A 24,480-nucleotide genomic window follows, 5' to 3' on the forward strand; every position below is an offset into this window, starting at 1 on the left:
TCCAATTACTTAATTGAAATGTAAGTAGTTAACCACAAATTCACTTCCTAAAACACATAAATATTAAAAAATAATGAACTATATATAAAATATAATCTAGTAATAATTCTTTACTTCAAGCATTCCTTTTGGTTTCTGTTGATTCTGGCACTTTATACAAAAGAGCATTGCTGCTTTCTTTTTATAAGGTTTAAAGTTATTAATGTCTGTTAAATTTCATCCATTTTGCAGAGGGATAATGTGTGACTTTCTCCAGAGAGAGGGAACGTGGGATTCCTACATTGACATATTTATAAAGATTAAGACAGGATAGGCAGTGCTATTGGCTGCTATTTTTAGGTACTGGCTTGGAAGGTCATCAGCTAAAGAACAGCATGGCTTACGCTTGTTTAAGAGTAGTTTTATATAAGATGTGGACAGAGATTTGAAGATGAAGGTGGTTGTGGCTATTGGGCAGCGATGAAATTAGATGTTGAGAAATCCTTAGTTAGAGTCTAGATGCTATACTAGCTATAAAATAAGAGTCGAACTGTATTTCAGTTTTAAGTGGTGAGTTACTGGGAGAGGGGTTTAGGTTGAATTTTTGGCCGAGATATAAGATTTTTTTAATGGATGTCTGAAATTTTGGGAGGTTATGTTTAGTATTATTCTGAAAGTTATTATAGTATAGCTTTGTCTTCATTTATTTGCTTTTTAGTACAATTGTGATGCATTCTAAAGTTTTAGATATTTTGGTGTTTTATATTTTTGACATTCTTTCCATGCCTTTTCTCTATCCTGCATTAGCATTCTAGCATTTTGGATAGCCACATTGCATTATTTGTTTTTAGTCTCTTGCTTCTAGGAGATGCAAGGCTATTTAGGATATTTAGAAAAGCTGTATTAAATTAATTTACAGCATCATCTAAGGGTAAGGATTTTTAGGAAGTTCCAGTTAATAGATAATAGTGTAGTAATGAACATTTCTGAGTTAAACTTCCCACCCTCAGGTCATAGTATAATTGACAGCAATCAGTTTACAGCCAGTAGAAAGCAAGTAACAAAGAAATATGAAGTTAAACAGGTTTTCTGTCATTTCCTGGAGATAAATAACTAGCATATAAAGTACAGTCTACTTGTCAAAAAAAAAAGGGACAATAGCCAAGTTAGTAAGAGGTCCTTAGAGTACATGGACTATTACACAGGGACATTCACTCACAGACCAGACATGTATTTGACTGATTAAAGTTACTATACAGCAAGGTTCTTTATGATAAATTTGCTTACATTGTGCAATGACAAAAGTCTCAGTACACTTGTAGGAATACTGCTTTGTGGCAGAGCTCCTGCAGTATTGTGGTCAGATTTAGTGACCGCAGGCTATTACACAATGACAAAATTCTTAGTAAACTTGTAGGAGTTAGGCCTTGCTGCAGAGCTCCTGTAGTATTAAGGTCAGATGTAGTGACCACAGGCTATTATACAATAACAAAATTCTCAATAAACCTGTAGGAGTAGGGTCTTGTGGCAGAGCTCCTGCAGTATTGAGGTCAGTTGTAGAGAATGCAGGTTCTACATGAGTTATTCTAGTAATGGGAGGAGAGATTTAGATGGCAGTGATGCATGTGCCCTTGTTTTTGTTGATTTTCAGGATTCAGATAATTATTTCAGCACTGGGAAAGTTGAGGAGGCAGGAAGTGATTTCAAGCTGTTTTTTGTATATAATAACCACTGCAAGCTTTCTTATGCTGTCATTTCTAATGATGATGTAGTTTGGGAGAAGAATTTCCTGGTCTTTAGTACCTTGTTGTAGTCAGGTTTGTGGCTATTAGTATGTCAGGAGTGTATGAGGCTATATAGGCATGTAACTGTGATAGTTTATTGTAGATACTCCAAAGAGTTAAGTTCCTCAAAAGTAGAGTATTACCCTGGATGGGTGGAAGAGGAGTACCAGGGTAGCTGAGGTGGTCAAGTTGCAAATGTATAGAGAGGATCCTGGATTAGGATGTATATCACCATCAAAAGCAAGCTTAGATGAGAGCTGTGTGTAGTGAAACTTTTTTATATTTATCTGTGCGTAGTGTGGATTCCTTTTTGGTGCATTTATAATAAAAGAAAATATGGAGTAGGCTGAGTGCTATACCGGGATGAGAGGAGGATGAATTAGTTGATTTAGAATGGCAGTGTAGTTATCTGGAGGAGATACTGAAGTTGGGTAACAATGGAGTTTGATAAGAAGTGGCATTGACAAAAATATAGAGCAGAAGTAGAGGCAGTAAGTGAAAGGGCAGCATTACATAGCTACAGGAGAGAAAAGTAGGTTTGATGAATTTAATAAGGGGTGATCAGTAGTATGAATTAAGGTATTGCTTTTTTTAAATTGAGGTGGGCATAAGGAATATTAGTGGGAGGAGAAAAAGTGGAATGAGGAGGGAAGGCCAAAGAAAAGTGGTATGATGTGATATAGCTATGTATAATAGAGAAGAGCAAATATGGTGGCTGCAATGTGTATAACTAGTTGTAGGTATGGAGTGGGTGAGCTTAAGTATAAATCTAGTTGTAGTGGGAGGTGGGAATTGGGGGAAGGTTAGGGGAGCAAAGTGAGCTAGAGCTAAGCAAGGCTGAATATAGCAGATTCCAGCTTAGGACCAGTACACGGTCAAAAATAGTCAGTGAAGTGGGCTCTGCTAAAGTTTGCTTGCAAGTAACTAAGGGTGCTTACTATTGTAAATTCAAAAAGTCTATGTAGTATTAAAAGTAGTAGACTAAATACAATAGGGGTAGAAATACATAATAGTAATACAACAAGCAGTTATCAGTGAAGCTTCAGTGCAATGAAAAGGAAAAAAGCAATGCAACATAAAAATGCCTGCACAGGCAAAGAGGAGATTCATGAAAGCAGTAGCTGGAAAGTGCAATTAAGAAAGTGTAGGGTGTAACTCATTAATTAGAGAGGGAATGGGAGGGGAGAAAGTAAGGGGCAGTGGAAGCTATTTTTGATTCTAGTTCTGAAAAACAGCCAAAATGTAGACCATTATGTACTGACCAAGCAGAGAAGAGACATTAAATTTGGTACCATTTTGAACAGATCTTGATTAGGATAACATAATGAACAAGTTCTCCTTACACTGAATGAAAGGACAAGTCTGTAATATTTGCAAGGCTGGATGTTTTATTTACCCTGCTGCAGTCTTACTGCACCGAGTAAAGCAACAAGTCTGTAAGCTTTTGCAGTTCTGGATGTTACATTTATTCTACTGCAGTCTTGGGGGTGGGGTTGCAGTCCATGACTGTACTGCATAAAAAGGCAAGACTGAAAGCTTTTGCAAGGCTGCATGCTGTATTTACTCTTCTGCAGTCTAATGGGGGTTTGCAGTCTATGAATAACTGGCTAGTGCAAGTGGCTGAGAGTGGACAGTTGGGGGCTAACTCTCCAAACAGGTTAAATTAAAAAATAGGAGCTAGAAAGAAATAGGTTGTAACACCATGCAACCTGTTTCATGCTTAAGTACCATATGTGTCCTTTTAACTCACTGTTACATGCCAACATTTCTGCTGTGTTTCAACAGTTTTGTCCACAAAGTGGATTGGAAATGCAGTATTAATGTTATTGAATCTGTGCCATGTAGTACCAGTGAAATGCAAGAATTAGTTTCTGTTTTTATTTTATTTCACTGTAAGAGTCCTTTCCCAGCTGTATGTTATTTTTTGCCTCAGGCATTGCCTCCAGCTTGATATTTCAGCAGTGCCACATTGCTAGGGGATGATGACATGCCTAGAATGTGAAGGATGATTTGATGTACCTTAATGCAGCATGCTGCATGTCTCTATTATTTGTGAGAGCTCCATTCAAAGCCCTGTGCTGGATATCTAATTATTCTGGAAAATTGTACTGGAAAATATTAGGGTTCAACCAAACACCCTAATAATGGGTGATTTCAACTACCCCACCATTAACTGGGAAAACTACTCATGTACCAACTCCTTTGCTCAACGTTTTCTGGAATTCATAAACTCCAATGCCCTGGATCAACTTATCTACACCCCCACCAGGGGCAACAATATCCTAGATCTAGTTATTACCAACATGAGTGACCGGTGTTCCGCACCTTAAGTCAACGCCTCATTGGTCCGATCTGACCATAAGCTAATTACCCTAGATATCCACATCCTGCCCCCACCCCCCATTAAAGAAACCATGGTAAAACATTTCTCCAAAGCCAGCTTCTTGCTTCTTAAGACAAAAGTGGTGAACTTCATGACACCCATGCAGATGGACAATACAGTTACAACTACTGAATCCTACACACTTGCACTTTATAAGCACTTACATGAGTGCATGGATTGTGCTATCCCAAACAGAACCAAGACACTATCCTCCACAAAAAGGAAGCCAGTCTGGTGGTCCCCTGCCATAAACAAACTGTACAACAGAAGGAAGAAACTGTTACAAAAGAGAGTAAAATCCCATGAGTGGAGGAGCTCCATGGTCAGCCTCAGTAAGAAGCTGCTATCCCTGATAAAGTCCTCCAAAGCTAGTTACAAAAACAAAATTGCCACTAATTCTAAAGACAACCACAAAGCATTCTATAGCTATGTCAAGAATCTCAATGGCAATACTCAGATCTGCTCTAAGTTACAGCACAATGGCACTAAATATACAGACCCAAATGATATTGCCAACATCCTGGCAGATAGGTTCAGTGCTAACTTTACCCCCCTCTCACCCATTAAAGAGCCTATCTCTATATCAGAAGAATGCAAAGTTCCTGTAATCACAGCTGCACAAGTACAAAACACACTCTCCAAAGCCAAGAACACAGCATCCATGGGACCAGACAACATCCCAGGCTGCATTCTACACGAACTTACAGAACGAACTGGCACCCCACCTAAGTACCATGTTCAATCATAGCCTCACCTCAGGCTTTGTGCCTGATGAATGGTGCACAGCGACGGTTATCCCACTCCACAAGGGGGGAGCCACCACAGACCCCGGGAACTACCGCCCCATTAGCCTGACGAGCCTGGTCTGCAAGGCCATGGAACATATCATCATGTAAGTTATAAACAAAGACATTGGTAATCTCCAAACTCTGGACCCCACCCGGTTCGGGTTTGTAAAAGGCAGATCATGTCTCCTAAACCTGATAGACTTCTTTGAAGCAGTCACGAAAGCCGTAGACAAGGGTAAGGTGGTTCGCACAGCCTATCTAGATCTTGCCAAGGCTTTCGACACCATCCCCCACTCTGGAATTATAGATACACTCACTAAACTAGGTATAAATCCCTATGTCACAAGATGGGTTGCCAACTGGCTCACTGATAGAACCCACACTGTGAAAGTAGCAGACTCCAAATCCGACTTCAGACCAATGACAAGTGGAGTACCACAGGGTTCAGTCCTGGTTCCTCACCTGTTTGCTATCTACTTCTCTGAAGTACAGACTAAGGTCTTTGGCTAATGAAGTTCACAGATGATTGTAAACTAGGAGCCATAAATGAAACTCCTAACGATGTGGACATCCTACAAAAGGGCTTCACTGAGACAGATGCCTGGTGTCAAAGCCATGGCCTCAAGCTCAATGCCAAAAAGTGCATTGTCATCCCCTTTGGTAAAAGCTCTGTACCCATGAACTACAACATAGGAGGTAGTATACTTAACACTGAAAGTGTGATAAGAGACCTTGGGACACAGACGGAGAGTAGTCTCTCCTTTGATAAAGACATTGCCACAGTAGTCAGGAAATTCTTCTATGTGGCACACCTCATCACAAAAGGTTTCTCATCCAAAAAAAAAGAGGTAATTGTTCCCCTCTACTCATCACTCATTAGACCCATTATAGAGTACAATGCTCCTTTTGGTATGTACCTCACAAGACATCTACAACAACTGGAAAGGCCGCAGAAATACCTCACAAAGAGGATTACTGGCCTCAAACAGATGCCCTATGCAGACTGTCTCAAAAAACTCCAGCTTTACTCCATCACAGATCACCTACTCAGAGGTGATCTCTTCCTAACATACAAAACTGTGTCAAACCCAGAGCTTTTGGACATGCTCCACTTAAAGAAATCCCAATCCCTCCAAGCTACATGCTCTAGTGGCCTAAACCTTATCACCATAATAAACAGAACATGCCGGAGGGATAGATTCCTGTCCCAGAGACTTCCCATACTCTGGAATAAACTATCTATCTATATCAAACAAAGCTCCTCATTAGCACTCTTCAAAAGAAAATCTTGATGATTGGATGGGAAATAGGAAATTCTCCCCAGGGATCACCTCTGTGGCTCTGCTCAACAGTGGCACAGGAAAATAATTTTCTTGGGTGGCAAAAGCCAGGGTACCTTTTTGGCTGGGCTTGTATAGGCCCCAGGGCCGATAGCCTAGTACCTACCTATGAACCTATGAACCTATGAACCTATTCATGAGAGCACCATTCAGAGCCCTATTTTTGCTAGATTCTTTAATTATTTATGAGAGCTCCATTGCGAGCCCAGTTTTGCTATTTTTCTAATTATTCATGAGCACTTCATTCAGAGCAGTTTTTGCTGGAATCTTTAATTATTCATGAGCAGTTCATTCAGAGCCCTGGTTTGCTACTTTCTTTAATTATTCATGAGAACATCATTCAGAGCCCTGTTTTGCTGCCTTCTTTAATTATTCATGAGAGTTGCATTCAGAGCCCTATTCCTGAGTCAAAAGCTATGACTAACAGAATGCTAAGGCATGTAGGTAGGCTCAAGCTGAGCTACTCAGTGTGCCTATGGAATTCCACTCCTTGTGTCCTGTCGTATAATGGAGACTGCCTTTGTTTTGACGCAAATTATTTTTTATCCCGTATTGACCATCACCTACTTACCCACGGTGGTGGTGCTGCGGTAGCGTTGTCGCCTCACAGTAAGATGCTGTCTGGTTTGATTCTCAGCTAGAGCGTCTTCTGCGTGGAGACATGCGTGAATGGGCGTACCTTTGTTAAAGGTTGTGCGGCAGGCCTGGCAAGCCGGTACGTAAAAATCAACTGCCAATCATTAGTGGACCGGAGTTCCGCTGTGGCGACCCCTAACCAGGAAATGCCGAAAGACACAAACAAACACTGACCATCACCTACTTAGTTCTGTAACACACACTTATGAGAACAGAAAATGAAGGTTTTGTTTCCATAAGATGGAGCTTGTATTGTTATATAATTTTCAACCAATGCAGCTCTCAGAAACTTGATTATATAATATCCAGCTTAGTGCTTTAATAATTATATGCATTACATAAGTGTATGGGTCTACTTCAGAAAATCAAAATACCACATCGTCGAAGACAGAATTATTGAGATGAAAACTTTGAAGTCTGAAACCATTGAACACCCGGAACTCAGAAGGTCATTCCCAAAAAAAGAATCACTTGGTCACCAGAACATAAAAACAGATAACAAAGCACATCCCTAACTACATATACTAACTTTGAGATCGCACTACAGTGGTGAAAGGGAAATGTTCACAGTGTTTGTTTTCAATGGCCTGGGTGTTCGCTGTTTTCAGGCTTTGATGATGTCGTCTTCGACCATCTGGTCTTGGTCTTTTGATATTTTCAGGTAGACCCATATATATATATACACACACACGTATACACGTGCGCACACACACACACACACACACACACACACACACACATATATATATATATATATATATATATATATATATATATATATATATATGGGTCTCTCTCTCTCTCTATATATATATATATATATATATATATATATATTTATGGGTCTATAAGCTTTTACTTTTTTTGAACTTCATATGGATACATATTTAGCAGGGGATGTGAGGGGCACAAGGGAGGCTTGCCCTCTGTTAAAATGCTGTTTCTTCTTCCTAGTTGGTTTTTGATATTTTAAATTTTTGATGACATGGTCTTGACCATATGAGTATCAACAGTTTAAAATTTCAACCAAGTAACATGAATTTATACAGATAGATATATAAATGTATATGTGTTACTTGCAATATTATGCTTTGTATATTCTGATTTATTTTCTTTACACTGTGTTTTACTTATATTCCACTTTTAATTGCATATTTAAACTAGGAATGAGGCCACATCTTTTTTTGTGAGTCACACAGAAATTAGAACAGATCAATTAAGATTAATTGCCTGTGAACTGACGGTGGATCTCGGAATTAAACCTGCCATTTAAGGGATAAAATAAAACATTTTAAGGCTTTACTGGAAAAGCTAATTCAGACTCAGACACAGTTTGCTGTGAGAGAAAGGTTAGTTTGTTTACTTTCTTGTATTTTGTATTGCTTAATTGCCGTCATCTGTTTTGTATATTGTGATTTATTTTCTTTACACTTCGTTTTACTTGTATTCCGCTTTTAATTTCATATTTAAGCCAGGAAAGAGATCACACTGTGTCTCTTGTGAGACACACAGAAATTAAGTTTTCTGATTGGACAGTGAGTGTCTGTTTTTGACCTTCCTGAGTGAACTGGTTGATATTCACATCATCTAACAGGAACAGGTTACAACAAGCCTACAGGCCCTTGGCCTGCTTGTCGTCTTGGGATTGGTGCTACTGTTTTGCTTCCGGTGAGAGAAGAAGCAAAGGAAAGTACAGTTTTGTACCTACCATAAATGTAGATGTTCGAGTGTATTCACTGCTGCAGTCATTACACTTGGGTTATCCTGTCGTCAGGCGGTCCCGCAGTCGGCCAGAGTTCCAAAGTCTTGGTCTGGCATCAGTTGCTGTCACTTCTTCCCTGATGTCAGTGCGCCAGTGGTATATAAGATGCAGATGACGCCATTTTCTTCAGTGTTTCCTGCCCCAGATGTCAGGTGCCCCCAAATAGGTAGGCAATACATATTGCTAATAAAACATACATAAAAAATAAAACCAAAACCTTCAGTTACCAGCAAATACACCACATAGGTAGTATAGGGTAGAAAGGTATAGATACGTCCCAGCTAAGAAAGAGGGAATGGAGGGAGGGTAACCTGGACTGCAGCAGTGAATACACTCGAGCATCTGCATTTATGGTAGGTACAAAACTGTACTATGTTCATCATGTTTCACTGCTGCAGTCATTACACTTGGGTTGAATCCCAAAGCTGAGGTTGGGTGGCTGGTTCTATAGAGGATTTGGGGTGGCTATGAGGCCCTGCAGCACTGCAGTGGCAAAGCCAGCTCTGGATTTAGAATAAAGAGGCAAGTGATAATGTTTGGTAAAGGTGTGCACTGAACTCCAAGTTGCAGCTTCCAAGATATCTTTGGTAGGTACTCCTCTAAGGTAGGCAGTTGAAGTGGCTGTTGCCCTGGTGGAATGTGGCCTAATGTTGCTAGGTACAGTTTTCCCATGCTGTGTGTAGCAGAAACGGATACAGTGTCCTATCCACTTTGAAATGGTCTGCTTTGAAATAGCTTTCCCCTGTGATCCTGCAACATATGCTACAAACAATTGCTCAGTTTTCCTGAAAGCTTTTGTTTTGTCCAAGTAAAAACGTAACTGCCTGTGTATGTCCAATGAATGCAGAAGTCTCTCCCCTTTATTCTGGTGATTTGGATAAAAAGTTGACAAGTGAATAGTTTGGTTAAGAGCCACACTGGATACCACCTTTGGCATAAATGTAGGGTTTGTTCTTAAAGAAATCCTGTCTTGGTGAAAAATGATGAAAGGCTCCACTGCCATTAGTGCCTGTAACTCTGAGACTCTTTGTGCTGAGGTTATTGCCAGAAGCAGAGCAGTTTTCCATGACACATATTTTAGTTCTGCTGAATTGGCTGGCTCAAAAGGAGGTAAAGTTAGTTTTTCCAAGACAAAATTGAGGTCCCAAGTTGGTGTTGGTGCTCTACGGGGCGGTCTTATGTTTTTAGCCCCTCTGAGGTACTGTTTTAGCAATGGATGAGAGAAAATCGGAGGATCCGTGTTGTAATGAGTTGAGATGGCAGAGGCGTGGATCTTAATGGATGAAAAGGATAGGCCTTCGTCCAGCATCTCAGTTAAGTATTGTAATATCTGAGGAATATTTGGGACAAGAGGGTCAAAGCTTTGAGCCTGGTTCCAGGCACAGAATCTCTTCCACTTTTCTGAATAGGATTTCCTGGTGCTGGCCTCCTGGCCTCCAAAATGACATCCATAACAGCTTTAGAGAGAGGTGTTGTCTGCTTGGCTAATAAATCTGCCATGCAGGCAGGTTTAAGGTTTTGAGCTGGCTGTGCAGGATCTGATTGTTTTGTTGAGTCAGAAGATGAGGAATTTGAGGTTAAATCCATGGTGGGCCTTGAGCCAAGTTCTTTAAGATTGGGTACCAGTGCTGGTGTGGCCAGTCTGGGGCAATCAGAATAATTTTTGGCCTTTCTTGCCTGGCTTTTAGGAGTACCTTTGAAAGGAGAGGCAGTGGTGGTAAGGCATAAACTTTTAGGCTTTTCCAGCTGAATGAGAGAGCATCCACTTTCCATGCTTGTGTGTGGTAAGTCCTTGTGCAGAATTTCTGTAGTTGGCAATTCATCGGGGACGCAAAAAGATCTATGTCTGGGTACCCCCATTTTTGTGTTATCATGCTGAATACTTGCGGATTTAATTTCCACTCATGAGGATCCATGATGTTTCTGCTTAAGTCGTCTGCCAGAGTATTTTTCTTTCCTGCCAGGAACTGTGCTTGCAGATGAACTTGTTAGAGCTGTGTTCCACAAGGTCATGGCTTGTCTGCAGAGGGGATAGGAATGAGTGCCCCCTTGCTTGTTTATGTACCACATAACTGTGGTGTTGTCCGTCTTTAGTAATAGTTGCCCTGAATGCAGAAGGTCCTTGAAAGCTGTTAGGGCATTTTGTACAGCTAGCATCTCTTTTTGATTGATGTGAAGATGCATTTGGTCTGCGGCCCACTTGCCCTGGATACATTTTCCTGCCATGTGTGCTCCCCAGGCGTAATCCGAAGCATCTGTTGTTAGTGTCTGCCTGGCTGTGGGTAAAGTGAAAGGCTGTCCCTTGTTGTGGTGATATGCCTGTGCCCACCATCGAATCTCCTGTTGTAGGCAGGGAATAAGTGGTATTACTGTTTCCAGACTGTGACAGTGTTGAGTCCAAACACTTTTTAGGTACCATTGTAATTTCCTCATATGCAGTCTGGCATATGGTATTAGTAGTATGCAGGACGCCATGAACCCCAAGGCCTGCAGAATTTTTCTTCCAGGGAGTTGGGTTTTTGTTGCCATCAATTGAAAGTACTGAGTCAGTTGTCCTTGCTTGTCTGGCATGAGATAAGCCATCTGGGCCATTGTATTTAAGCTGGCACCCAGGAATATTATCTCTTGTGAGGGCACTAGTTTTGACTTCTTTTCATTTACTGTGTACCCTAGGCAAATTAGCAATCTTTTTACAAATGCCAGATGCTTTGGAAGAATGTTCTTGCTCTCTGCTTGAATAAGGTAGTCGTCCAAGTAGGGATATATTTGAATTTCTTTTTGTCTGCAAAATGCAATTACTGGTGCCAGGCATTTTGTGAAGACCCTGGGCGCAGTAGATAAGCCAAAGAGCAGTGCAGAGAATTGGTAATGCATTGAGCCAGCTATGAATCTGAGGTATCTTTGGCAATTTTGTCTGATAGGGACATGCAGGTATGCCTCTTTGAGGTCCAAGGTAACAGGCCAAGCCTTCTTGCCCAGCATGGGAAGAAGTTGCTGTAGTGTCAACATTTTGAATTTTGGAACATCCAGGTAAGTATTTAGAGTAGAAAGGTCCAGTATGGGTCTCCAGGCTTTGTCCTTTCTGGGGACCAGGAAAAGTCTTGAGTAAAATCCTTGTCCTTGTTCCTGTTGTGGCACTATCTGAATAGCTCTCATGTCAATGAGGGCTGTAATTTGTTTTTGTGCCTCTGCCCATTGATTTTGTGGCAGGTCTGGCATTCCTTTTGGCCTTGGTAGAGTGTGAAAGTGGAACCTGTAACCTTGAGACACAATATTCAGAACCCATTTGTCTTGGGTGATTATATGCCAATTTTGTGAAAAAAGTGCTAGTTTTCCTCCTAAGGGAGCTGCCAAAAGGTAAGTGCTTGGCATTTGAAGGGGGAAGTCATTGGGCCTGTTTCCTATAAGGTTGTGACTTGTCTTCCCCTCCTTTTGGGGTTGAAGCACCCCACTGTCATGGTCTGTAAGAGCCTTGGGGCTGAGATCTGCCTCTTGGGCGTCTGTATCTGCCTCTTTGTGGTCTGTCTGACACTGGAAAGGACCAATTTTTTGAAGGCCAATTTCTGCTAAATCAAGGCGGCTGTACCTGTAAGAAATCCTTCACTGTTTGCATAGATTTTGCCTTATCCTCCATTTTCTTTAATACCTCTTCTGCCTTAACACCAAATAAAATATCCTGCTGTAAAGGAGCATCCAATAATTTTGCCTTAACATGATCAGGTAAACCTTGTTCTTTTAACCAAGCATGCCTTCGAATCACAGATCCTGTAACTGCTGCTCTACAAGAAGCCTCTAATGAATCAAAACCCCATTGCAGAGTATGTTTTCCCACTTGTTCAGCTGCATGCAATAAATCCTGCATTTCCTTATAATCAGGATGTTCTGAGCTTGTAAGCATTTTCTGTTTTAACAGAGACCTTAAATATTGTTGGTATTTATGCATGTGGAACTGGCAATTTAAAGCCCTTACTGCTAAAGTTGCAGAAGTGTAAACTTTCTTCCCCCATCTGTCTAATGCTCTAGAATCCCTGTCAGAGGGAACTGGATTTTTAGCTGTGGAAGCCTTTACCCCTTTGGGATCCTGGGAAATAGTTTCTGGGTCAGCAACAGGGTTTCTATAAAGAAATTTGTGAGAGTCAGGGACTCTGTAGTACCTGTCTGGCTTGACTGGAGCAGGGGGCAAAGAATCAGGATTTAAACTGGATTCAGAGAACACATCATCCACAATATCTAACACTGACAGAATAGCAAGGGGTCTGTGCTGAGGCAATAAAAGAAAGTCTCTGAGCCTTTTCTTGGATTCTGAATAATCCTGGCCCTACCAATGGAAATGCTCCCTCATGGTATGTAAAGTTTCCCCAAAAGAGTAATCCTCAGGAGGAGAGGCTGAAGGGATTGATTCTTCAGCATCAGAGTCCTCATAGGACGGTAAAGAGTATCCCTGGTCTGAAAAGGTATCAGAAGAAATGGAAACCTGGTCAGAGGAATCATAGTCTGTATCCTGCCTAGGCCTTTTATCAAGAGGGGGATGGGAACCCCTGATCAGAGTAATTAGGTCTTCGGCCATTTTGAGCATCTGTTTTTTAGGCATGGAGGCCTGTCCAGGTGAATGCTGTACTTGCTTCTTTGTCTTTAATGGAGGTTTAGACTTGGTTGTTGTTTTGATGGTAAGCTGTGAAGGTCTGAAAACACCCTCAGAAGCCGATGCCTGCTCAGCAGCTCCAGACCCATCTGAGGGGTTAGTTTCCATAGGCCCAATACCTTGAGTTTCCAGAGGCCTAGACATCTCCACGTGGGAGTCGGAGGCGGCTTGTGGCTTTGAGGTAGCGGGTGTCAGGGGCTGCGAAAGCACCTCACTGAGAACTGGCGAACCGGCGACTGGCCTAGAAGAGGCGTCATCGTCAGTTTTAGACCTCGGATGCCTGTCCTTATCTTTGTTTTTGTGTTTTTTGTGTATTCCGGTAGTCAGTTGTTCTGACGGAATGGTATAATTGAACCTTCAGCCAAAGTAATGGCGGGCAAAGTCAAACCGACGTTTAATAGTGCGCTTGTTAAATCTAGCACAAAACCGACAACTAGTGACATCATGGTCTGGGCCTAGGCATGGAATACCAGTAAGAATGAAAATCCTTATGAGGTATTTGCTTCCCACAAGAAATACAATTATTAACTTTTACTGACATCAGTCTGAGGCAAGAAAAAGTTTCCCCAATGGGGTACTTAGCTTTATTGAAGACTTCGGTTCTGAAATTCAAATTCAAAAATCTCAGGAGTCGGCTGACCAGCACTTGCAAACTTTTGCTTCGGGCACCGTGCGGCAAGGAAGACTGAAGAAAATGGCGTCGGCTGCATCTTATATACCCCTGGTGCACTGACGTCAGGGAAGAAGCGACAGCAACCGACGCCGGACCAAAACTTTGGAACTCTGGCTGACTGCGGGACCGCCTGATGGCAGGATAACCCAAGTGTAATGACTGCAGCAGTGAAACACGATGAACATCATTGTATCCCAGCAGTGTGAAGCTGTGGTGAGATCAGTACAAGTAGTAGCCAGGCAGTAGCCATTTTGGCGAATCTCCACTTTTCTTCATTCTTGATAAGCTAATTCTTTGCTCCTGTCTAACATAACTTCAGAATATCTCCCTAAATGCTTCATCCATAAATCATCAGGGTCTACTTGTTAGTTTCCCCTCAGATGTTTGACAGTACCCTATATAGTCACAGACACCTTGAGTTTACATTTTTCCCATAAAAGCATCCTTGAAATTTCACCAATACGTTGTTGCATACAGAGCAACTTGTTTTCACTTACAAGCACTGCCTCCAGAGTTGCAAACCAGATACTCTTGACATAACTTTATCTTCTCAGACCAACCATCTAATCAATAAAAATGGTTTGTTTCCATGGATATGAACTTTCCCACTATCTCCGTTACCAGCTTAGTGGATATGGGCATCCTGAGGTAATGTAGAAATTGCCTCATGTCTACTGACAACCAGTTATTTCTCAAACAAACTGATATGGTATGTGAAAGAGATATTTACATAATGTCAACACTCCTAATGTCAATCAGGTTGTCAGTAATGTACACGCTGCATCCATCACACACAGATCAAAGCAGATACACAGACCTATATGTGCTGCAGTATGTAAATGTAACCTTCTTAAACCTCAAAGATCTCCTAGATGAAGTAGCCTGAATGCACTCTTTCAAAACAACAACCATGTCAACACATACAGCCACATATCATAGACAGCCCCTAGTGTAATGTCTCCTTTGAAGTAAAAATAAAATCTGGAACCCCTGCTAACCCTGGAATATTCAGCAACTACTATAAGGCTAACTTCCTACTATTAAGTGATAACCTGTCAAAATTTCAAGTCCCCATAAACCCTGAGAGCACTGTTGCCTACGCGGAATTGTTCGCAGAAACCCTATACATGCATGCTAATAGCTTCATAGAGGTAGCTGTGCCTGCCAAGAAGAAGTTCAGAGCTAACTCAAAAAACAAGCCACCTTGGTGGAATCACAGCATCAACAGGGTCTGTAACAGAAGAAAGAAAATCATGGCAAAAATTAGGTGTTGCAGCACCCAGCAGGGTAAAAGCATTTTCATCAAACTGAACAAACAATTTAGAGGACAGATAAAGTCTATCAAAGTGAAATTTGAGGTACATTTGGCCTTCCAAGACAAGGACAACCACAAGGCATTCTTTTGTTATGCCCACAACCTCAAATGCAAATACACAATTCTGTAATTGTGTGTAGAGCTCATTGTTAGTGGAGACACCTATACTGAGCCAGAAGATATAGAAAATTTACTGCCTAATAAATTTAGCTCCAGCTTTACCCATCTCTCCCAATAAACTTTCTCTCAGGAAATACCATCAAATATAAAAGGTCATTAATGCTGTATCTAAGGTCATGAATACTGCATCAATGGGCCCAGATAATATCCCAGAATGCCTTCTAAATAGTATAAAACATGATCTATCAGGCCTGCTGGAATTGCTATTTAACTGTAGCCTCCAAACATGCTTTGTGCCTCATGAATGGAGAACAGCAACAGTCATCCCTCTGCACAAATGTGGGCCATCTACAGATCTTGAAAAATACAGACCCATAAGTCTCACTAGTCTCATATGCAAAGCCATGGAAAGAATTATCATGGAGCTGATCAGTAATGACATAGGAAACCTCCGTATGCTAAACCCAAACCAGTTTGGTTAAGTCAAGGGCAGGCCATGCCTACTTAACCTGGTGGATTTCTTTGAGAAGGACACCAAAGCAATGGATGAGAGCAAAATGTTTCATACTGCCTACCTTGACTTGGCCAAGATGTTTCACACAATAGTCCACTTGGGCATTGTTGACAAGCTCAAGAAGTTAGGCATAATCACTTATGTCACCCTGTGGATAGCCAGCTGACTCACAGACAGGACTCAGGAGATTTGAATTGGGTAGTCTACCACTACAAAGAGGGCAGTCACAAGCGGAGTCCCTCAGGGATCAGTCCTGGGACCACTCCATTTTGCATTTACTTCTCTGAAGTCAAAGCCAATATAAGTGGCCTCTAGCTGACAAAATTTGCAAATGACTGCAAATCAGGAGTTGTCTTTGAATTCCCCACTGACACAAATGCTCTCCAGGAAGTGCTGACACAGACAAACAACTGGTGTCAGAGTCATGGACTAAAATTAAATGACAGGAAATGCATAATAATAATATCCTTCAGGAAGTCATACACCCCTGGTAACTGTCATATTGACAACAAACCCCTAAGAGCTGACCCAGTAGTCAGGGACTTGGGGACACAGACAGTAATCTAGCCTTTGACCATCACATCTACAGTAGTGAGGATATTATTCTGTGTTGTGCAATTTATAAACAAAGGTATGGCATTTAGGTCTAAGAAAGTCCTTGTTCTACTATATTTGGCATTCATCATTGAGTACAATGCCCCCTTTGGTATGAACCTAACCAGGCATATCCAACAATTAGAACAGCCACAGAGGTTCCTCACTAAAAGAATACAAGGCAAAAATAACATGTCCTATGAAGGCCCTATCCCTGTATTTTGTGTCCTACAGGCTTTTGAGGAGAGATCTATGGCTGATATACAAGGAATTGCCAGAACCCACTCTGATCTACCTCCTGCATATCCTCAAATCAAACAGCACCAAAACTTCCATTCTAAGGACTTAAACCTTGCCTGTGATTTAAATAGAACCTGATGGAGAGTTTGGTCATTCCCAGAAAATGAATCACTTGGTCTACCCCTTCTCTGGAAAAGACTTCCCATCCATGTGAAGCAGAGTTCCTCCCTAACCCAATTCAAGTGTAACTTGGACAATTGGATGGGGAACAGGAAATTCATCTCTAATGAATGTCTTTAATGGACACAGGCAACCTGTAAATGGTTCATTTCCCAGGCCCCTGTTTGTAAATATTTCATCTCCCAAGCTTCTGCTTACACTTATCAAGGGTACCAGAACTTGTCAGAGATTTGGGATACATGGCTAGGTTTAAAAAGGCCCTTGTGATCGTTAGCCTAGTAAATACCTATGAGCCTATAATCATTGATGGGAGTAATATATTACTGTAATATATTACAATTGCTGGTAACTAGTAATATAACTAGTTACTTTTTCAAAACAGTAATAAAATAATAGTAATATATTACTTTTTTAGTAACTAGTAACCTAAATGTGGTTACCTTTCAGTTACTTTTGCTTAAACCAGTGGTTCCCAATGTGGGCGATATCGCCCCCTAAAGAGCGATGGAAACATTCTAGGGCTCTGGATAGTATGCATAGTAATCAGATGTGAGGAGGTAATTGAGAATTTGAAGCGGGATTTTGGATAAAAAATTACAACATAATGTTGGCATAACTCATAGCATGTAGCATTCATAACAGATCATTAGAATTAGTCTGGATCAAAATTTACTTCATTTTTTAGCACTGCAAGGAGGTGAAAACTAATGATGACCAGACTCCAGCCCTGCACTGTTAATGTGGGGCTCTCATCCACTAAGACATCCCCTAACACTGGGACAATTCTAGCCTGTTAGAAATAATATCCTTACCTTGCTGCATAATAAACAGTATTAGTTCTCCATACCGCCATCAATCAGAATCAAACTCACCACTCATCAGTTTAACATTCAACACCCCAACCCACTGCACCAAACAGGACTCTTCAGGTGGATCTGTGATCAAACAACTTTTGTCTTGACAATTTTTTTTTGTTATGTTGTATTTAAAATTCTATCTGAAGTTGTCAGTCTTCATCCTGTCATCGCCTGTGGGTTTGGCTCTGATCCTTCAGAACTGACTTGGCCATTACCACAGCTCGTGGACTCCAAAAACTCTTGAGCATATCCCTTACCCATAATGTTTAGGGTAGATTACCCCAGATCTCTTTTGCTGCTTTCATCTTCAGACGTAGTTTTTCCATATCACTCTCAAGCCTAAAAGTTAAGTTAAAATTTTACTTCTCTTTCTTTCCCTTCCAAAACTAATTAAAACCTTGTTTTTTCTTCTATTGCATTTTCTAAGCTTTAAGCTGTTTTTTAGGCGGAGTTTTTTTTCGTCTTGTTCTGATCTCCCTCTCCTCCTTCTCTGACTACCATTAGGTAGCGCTCCTAATACAATTGTTGGCATGTCTTACCTTTCCCTCTTACTGCTTGGCAAGTCTTCTGTTACCATTGTTGGTAATTTTCACTTAAAAACATTTCTGTCCTTTTTGACCTTTTTTTCCTCTGTGTGTGTGTGTGTGTGTGTGTGTGTGTGTGTGTGTGTGTGTGTGTGTGTGTGTGTGTGTGTGTGTGTGTGTGTGTGTGTGTGTGTGTATGAGTGTGTGTGTGGACCGTTCCCATTGTATCTTCTCCGAAAGATGGCTGACAAAGAAAGATTCAGACTGGTTTTACAAAATGTTCTAAATGCGGTCATAAAATTCCATTTTCTAATCAGCATTCATTATGTATGTACTGTCTGAGTCCCTTGCACTTGCAAGAGGACTGTTCTATCTGTCATGTTTTCAGTCACCGAGTGTTGGTAGATAGAAAGAATAAACTCATTCTGAAAGGCCTTCTTCCCGCCCCTTTTGGGGAGGCCATATCTGGTTCTCCAGACAAGACCAAACATAAATCTGGATATGCTTCTTCTTCTTCCTCCTCCTCTAGATCCTCAGAGGTGAAGAAATGATCTGCCTTAGTTCTGAGTACTTCCTCGTCGCCAAGCCCAAAAAAGAAAAGGACATTGTAGCTGATGTCAAAACCATCGACCCCGAAGGATTCCTCGGATCTGACTGCTGCTTCCTCAGTTCTAACTCCTTAGTTGGCTCCAGAACAATCATCTACACCATTTGCTACTGTACTAAGGACACAGTATTCTCCTTCACTAGATCACTTTGCTGACAGACCACCATCTACATTTTTAGATAGACCAAAGTCTCCCTCAATGGTCTCAGTCCATTCTTCCAGGAGTCTCAGTGATGTCAACATGGAGAGTTTGGTGATGAAGATTCTTTGGGCCCAAGGCATGTTGGGCACTCCATTGGCTCTTGCCCCTTTAGGTCAGGTACCAACACCTTCCACTTCCCCTTCCAATCCTCCTCCTCTAACCTCCATATTTACTTTAAAGTCTTCAGTTCCAAGCTTCCCAGAACCAGCCATGTCGGTTCCAAACATTTCTTTCTCTTTGGAATGGACTATTGCCCTGAGCACATCAGTTGTGTTGGAACCAGACTCCTCTTGGGCCCACAGTCTAGGGTTCAGTTCAAAGTCATTGGGCTCTGCCCCCATTTTTTTTAGCAGTCCTGGCACCTCAATGAACTGGCACAGACAGGCTTGGGACTGACTTCAGTCTCGATGGGGACTTCATTGAGACAAGGAGGGACTTCAGTGCTGAGGTGTTCTTTATCAGTCCTGGAGCACCCTTTTTCTTCTGGTGGGTCAGCCTTTGAAGACATGAAGAGGGCACTGGCTACTTCCAGTATCAGGTCAGTTCCTTCTTCCTTGGAGCTTCAGTCCCTGGCCTTTTCGGGTCTGAAGCATCAACCAACCCCCTCCACAGGGTCAGCGGGCACTGCTACCCAGCAGGGTACCCCTTCTTCTTTTAAAACCTCCCCAGATGTTCCCCTGAGGAGGTCCTTTGGAAGAAATAATGTAAGAGGAAGCACCTAGACTCTCCATAAGACTTTCTTAAAAAAGAGACATATTTTGATGAGGGAGAAGGGTACCCCAGATCACCTCCTGACAATGTCTCATTTGGAGATATCCTGAATGTATTTAAATAGAGAGGTGGTTGGAATTCCCTCAGCCTTTCAACTGAGGAATCAGTGTACCTGCATGCTTTCAGTACCTGCCTATCTATTTCCTGGGTATTTCCACCCTCCGACGAGCTGATCAAATCGATCTCTTGGCGGGTGTGGAAGTCCCCCTGACACTACCTAGCCAATCCCCAAGAGATCAGATAAAATCATCACAGCTCCAAAAGAAAAGCCTTTTTGAACTAAGGGAGTTCCTGTTGATGCCATGGTGGTAGCAGCAGCCACTAAGAAGGAACTATCAAAAGAAAGTTCCTCTATCCATCCCCCAAGATGGAGTCACTGGCATTGGATAGATTCAGGAAGCATGTTTATGCATCATCAATCTTTGCCCTACAATCTTTGAATTACCTGGCACATTTTACAAGACTGCAGAGAGATTTGATCAAGGAGCTTTCAGATACACTCTCAGGAGCTGTTTCTGAAGAGGTACGGGATTCAGTCACCTCTTAGTTAGCTACCCTGACATCCATTTCCAATTCATCCATGAGGCTCATTTCTCATGTTGCCGATGGGATGACAAGAGCAGTGGGTTCAGGCATTTCTATAAGGAGGCATGCCTGGATGCACTTGTGTGATTTCACGGAGCTCTTCAAGTCATCATTTGTCAATGCACCCTTTGACGGCTCTCCCCTTTTTGGCCCTACTGTTACAGACACTTTAGATGTGAGAAGGATAAAAAGAACCTTTCTGCCATAGGAATACAGTTTTCCACTCCTTAGCGGCCCTTTTCTTAGAAACAGTGAGGAACGGGTGAAATGTGGTTCAGGAAGTCTCAAGGGTTTTCCCAGACTACACCTGAAGAAAGATTCTCCAGAAGCAGGGTGGAACAACAATCGAAGATGCCACTTTCATGGCAGATGTGGCTAGCAATATCAGGGTTTCTGAGATTCCTTCTTCAGGAAACCCTTACAGTGCTCCTGAATGGTGGCCCGATTGTCCACCTCTGGAGGCAGTCAGGGGGATTGGTAATCCCTGCACCTAAAAGCCTGGCAATAATTCATCTCTGATACTTGGGTGCAAAGAATCATTTCCAGAGGCTATACAATTCCCTTTTCCATTCTTCCTCCTCTGGGGAAGTCCAATCCTCCAATTCCATTAGTGGCCAGGCACTATATGCTCTCTTTCCCAGTTAAGCACGTACATTTGGCATCTCATTAACCATTTACTCGCAAATGTTACGAGTAAATGGATGAGATTCATTCATTGGGCCTCCCTACATCACCTTAACCCTTTTCCTTTAGAACCAATTCACAAAATTCTTCACTTCCTAGCCTCTATTTTCAACGATGGCACTTCCAGTTCTAGGATTAAAGTCCAACTAGCAGCCATCTCTAATTTTCACAATGGTTTCCATGGATCATCTGTTGCCTTGCATTGACTTTGTAAAGCCTTTATAAAAGGTGGTCTCCTCTTAAAACATCCTTACAAGGACCCTACTCTTCCTCCCCTTTTGAGTCAGCCTGTAGATGTGATCTGAAGTTCCTATCCTGGAAAACTAACTTCTTAGTTGCCATTACCTCGACTAGAATAATTTGGGGAATTCAGGCACTTTCATCTAAACCGCCATATTTGATTGTTCATAAGGATAGAGTTTTTCTGAGTACCAACCCATCCTTCCTACCTAAGGTTGTGTCAGAAACCAACCTTAATCAGTGCATTCATCTTCTGGTCTTTTTTCCAAATCTTTCTAACAAGGGGGAGTACACATTACATTTGTTAGATATTCACAGACAACTAAGGTTCTATCATGACAGAACTAAGGACATCAGGAAATCTAATTAGCTGTTTGTTTCCTTTTCATATATCAAATTGGGACAGCCTGTAAATAAAGTAACCCTAGATAAGTAGATTTTGGACTGTATTTCCTTTGTTTATAGGATGAGAGGTATTTCCTTACCTGTACCACCAACAGCACATTCAGCTAGAGCAGCAGCTACCTCTGCTGTCTTCCAGTCAAGAACTTCCATGGGTGACATCTGTGCAGTTGCACCTTGGGCGTCTTCCCATACCTTTATTACTCATTACAAATTAGATCTGGTCTCCAGGGGAAGAGCATCATTAGGTTTGATGGTGCTCAGTAATATCCTTCCTTGAGTCCACTCAGGGTTTTAAGTAGCTGGGGACTCTGTCCCACAGGTGATGACAGGATGAAGATTGACAACTTCAGATAAAAAAGTTATGTCTTACCATAACATTCCATCTGAGTTGTCCATCTTCACCTGTCATCAACTCCACTCCCCCTTTCCCTTGAACAGATTTCCTGGAAGAACGGACTTGTACCCGAGAGTTTCCTTTTGGAACATTCTTCTAACCCAAATATGGTCTCTTTCATTATTTTTATGTCTTCTTTCTCTCATCAGCAAATTCGATCTGAGGTAATCTACCCTAAGCTTTATGGGTAAGGGATGTGCTTGAGAGTTTTTGGAGTCCACGAGTGTAGTAACGGCTAACTCAGTTCTGAAGGATTGTAACCAAACTCTCAGGTGATGACAGATGAAGATGGATAACTCAGATGGAATGTTATGGTAAGACATAAGTTCTTTTTTTGGGTTTTGATTTTTAGTTGCTGAAAATAGACAAAATATGTTGGGTTTTTATAGGTTTTGTGCTGCTTGCTGTGTATGCTTTGCTTTAATTTAATTATTATTTGTGGCTCTCTCACTATAAAGACTAGTGTTCGGTCTGCAGAACAATGGCAGTAGAGTTTTACTGTGTTGAGTTGCCAGACCAGTGCCCAAAGTTCCTCAGAAGGCACACGCATGCACACATTCACATCTTGGGCCAATTTAGAATGTCCAATCTACCAGCAGCAAGTCTTGAGAATGTGGGAGGAAACCGAAGCACCTGGAGGAAACCCATGTGAACACAGGCAGGACATGCAGACTCCACACAGAAGGCACCCCAGCCGAAAATTGAACCAGAGAACCTCTTGCTTTGAGATGACAACTCTAACCACTGCAGCACTGTACCGCCCAGCTATAAAGACTAGTCTGCTGGAGTTTTTCAACTGTTAAATGCTATTCATCATTAGTGCAACACTGTGTGTTCAGCTTTAATAATACACTTATATGCATGTGCTTACTTGTGTGAGTAAGTCTCAATATTATAATTGATAAACTATACTTATGTAAAAGTAACATGGTACTTTAGTTAGTAACTAGTATTAGTAATATATTATTTTTTAGAAAACTAATAAGTAATACTAATGTATTACTTTCACTGAAAATTAACTAGTAATAGTAACTTATTACTTTTATAAGTAACTAGCACAACACTGCCTATAATGTTTGTGTTCTGTGAAATCTGCTATATGCATCAGGGTGTAAATTGACTATAATACTTTTTAAACTGTGCATTAGAAGTCTGCATCAGTTAGTTCCATAGTTCCAGAAAAAACATACTACGCAGGAGAGGTCAAGAAGGATTGCAGTACTGAGTGGTAACTCATCCTGTTATTCTGTGAATGATGACTGGCATTCCATATTCTCGGTTAATTAAAATATGGCCCACAGTTATTAATGCACCAGAGAGAGAAAAATAGTCTTTTTCACTATATCATTTCTTCACTTCCTTGGCAGCATACTTAAAACTGGCATTTTTCATTTCTGCTGTGTTGCAGAGAGTGCTGCTGGAACACACACTTGTTAGATAATAAAGTGATAAAAAATGAAAAAGAAAATCACCCTTACAGGTGCCAGTGACTTTGTTCCATACTGACACACAACAGCTATTCAAAAGGAAAATGATTTTAATAAACTGCTCAACTTAAAAAAGCGCCAGTAACTGGAAGCAAAGTTTTGTTGCAGTAAACCTGAAACTAAACATAGCAGATATGTCTTTATCATACTGGAAGCACTTTGTGCAGATGTTGAGTTGCTTCTGCTGCATATAAGACAAGCTCCTGAAGCTGGAACTGTCTTCTGAGAAAAGAGGAATTGATACAGCAAAGTATACAATAAAACTCTGCTACATACATCTCAAACTCTTAGCTCAAGAAAAACGACAAAGCTTAAAATAACACAGAGATAAAGGCCCAAAAATAGGGATAGAATTTATGTACTTAGAAAGGAGCTACAATAACAGGATTTGTGTTAGCATGCATTTTTCTGAAGGATATATAGTCTGAAACACAAACGTTATTATTATTTAGTGAGTTCAGTCATCGGTGATTTTAAGGAAAAAACACAAATTTTAAAAGGAACAGACTAAAAATGTACACATTCTACAAAAATCTGGTGAGTTGAGTATGTTCCTTTGGGTCTATATTAGATCAGCGAACGCTTAAACAAGCGAACGTTGATTGATCTACGTTATTTTAGTGAAAGTGAAAAATATCGAAGCAGCAGAAACTCAAATATTTTCCTAGGGAAAGAATTTGGTTGTCTGTTTCTGTTGCTTCGGTATTTTCAGTGCTCTGGTGGAAAGTTACGGATCGGATTCAGGTAAGTATGCGATTGTGTGGATGTGAGTGT

This window comes from Protopterus annectens, chromosome 2.part0, assembly GCF_019279795.1.
Source record: "Protopterus annectens isolate FY-2018-M chromosome 2.part0, PAN1.0, whole genome shotgun sequence".
In the NCBI taxonomy this organism is placed as follows: Eukaryota; Metazoa; Chordata; order Ceratodontiformes; family Protopteridae; genus Protopterus; species Protopterus annectens.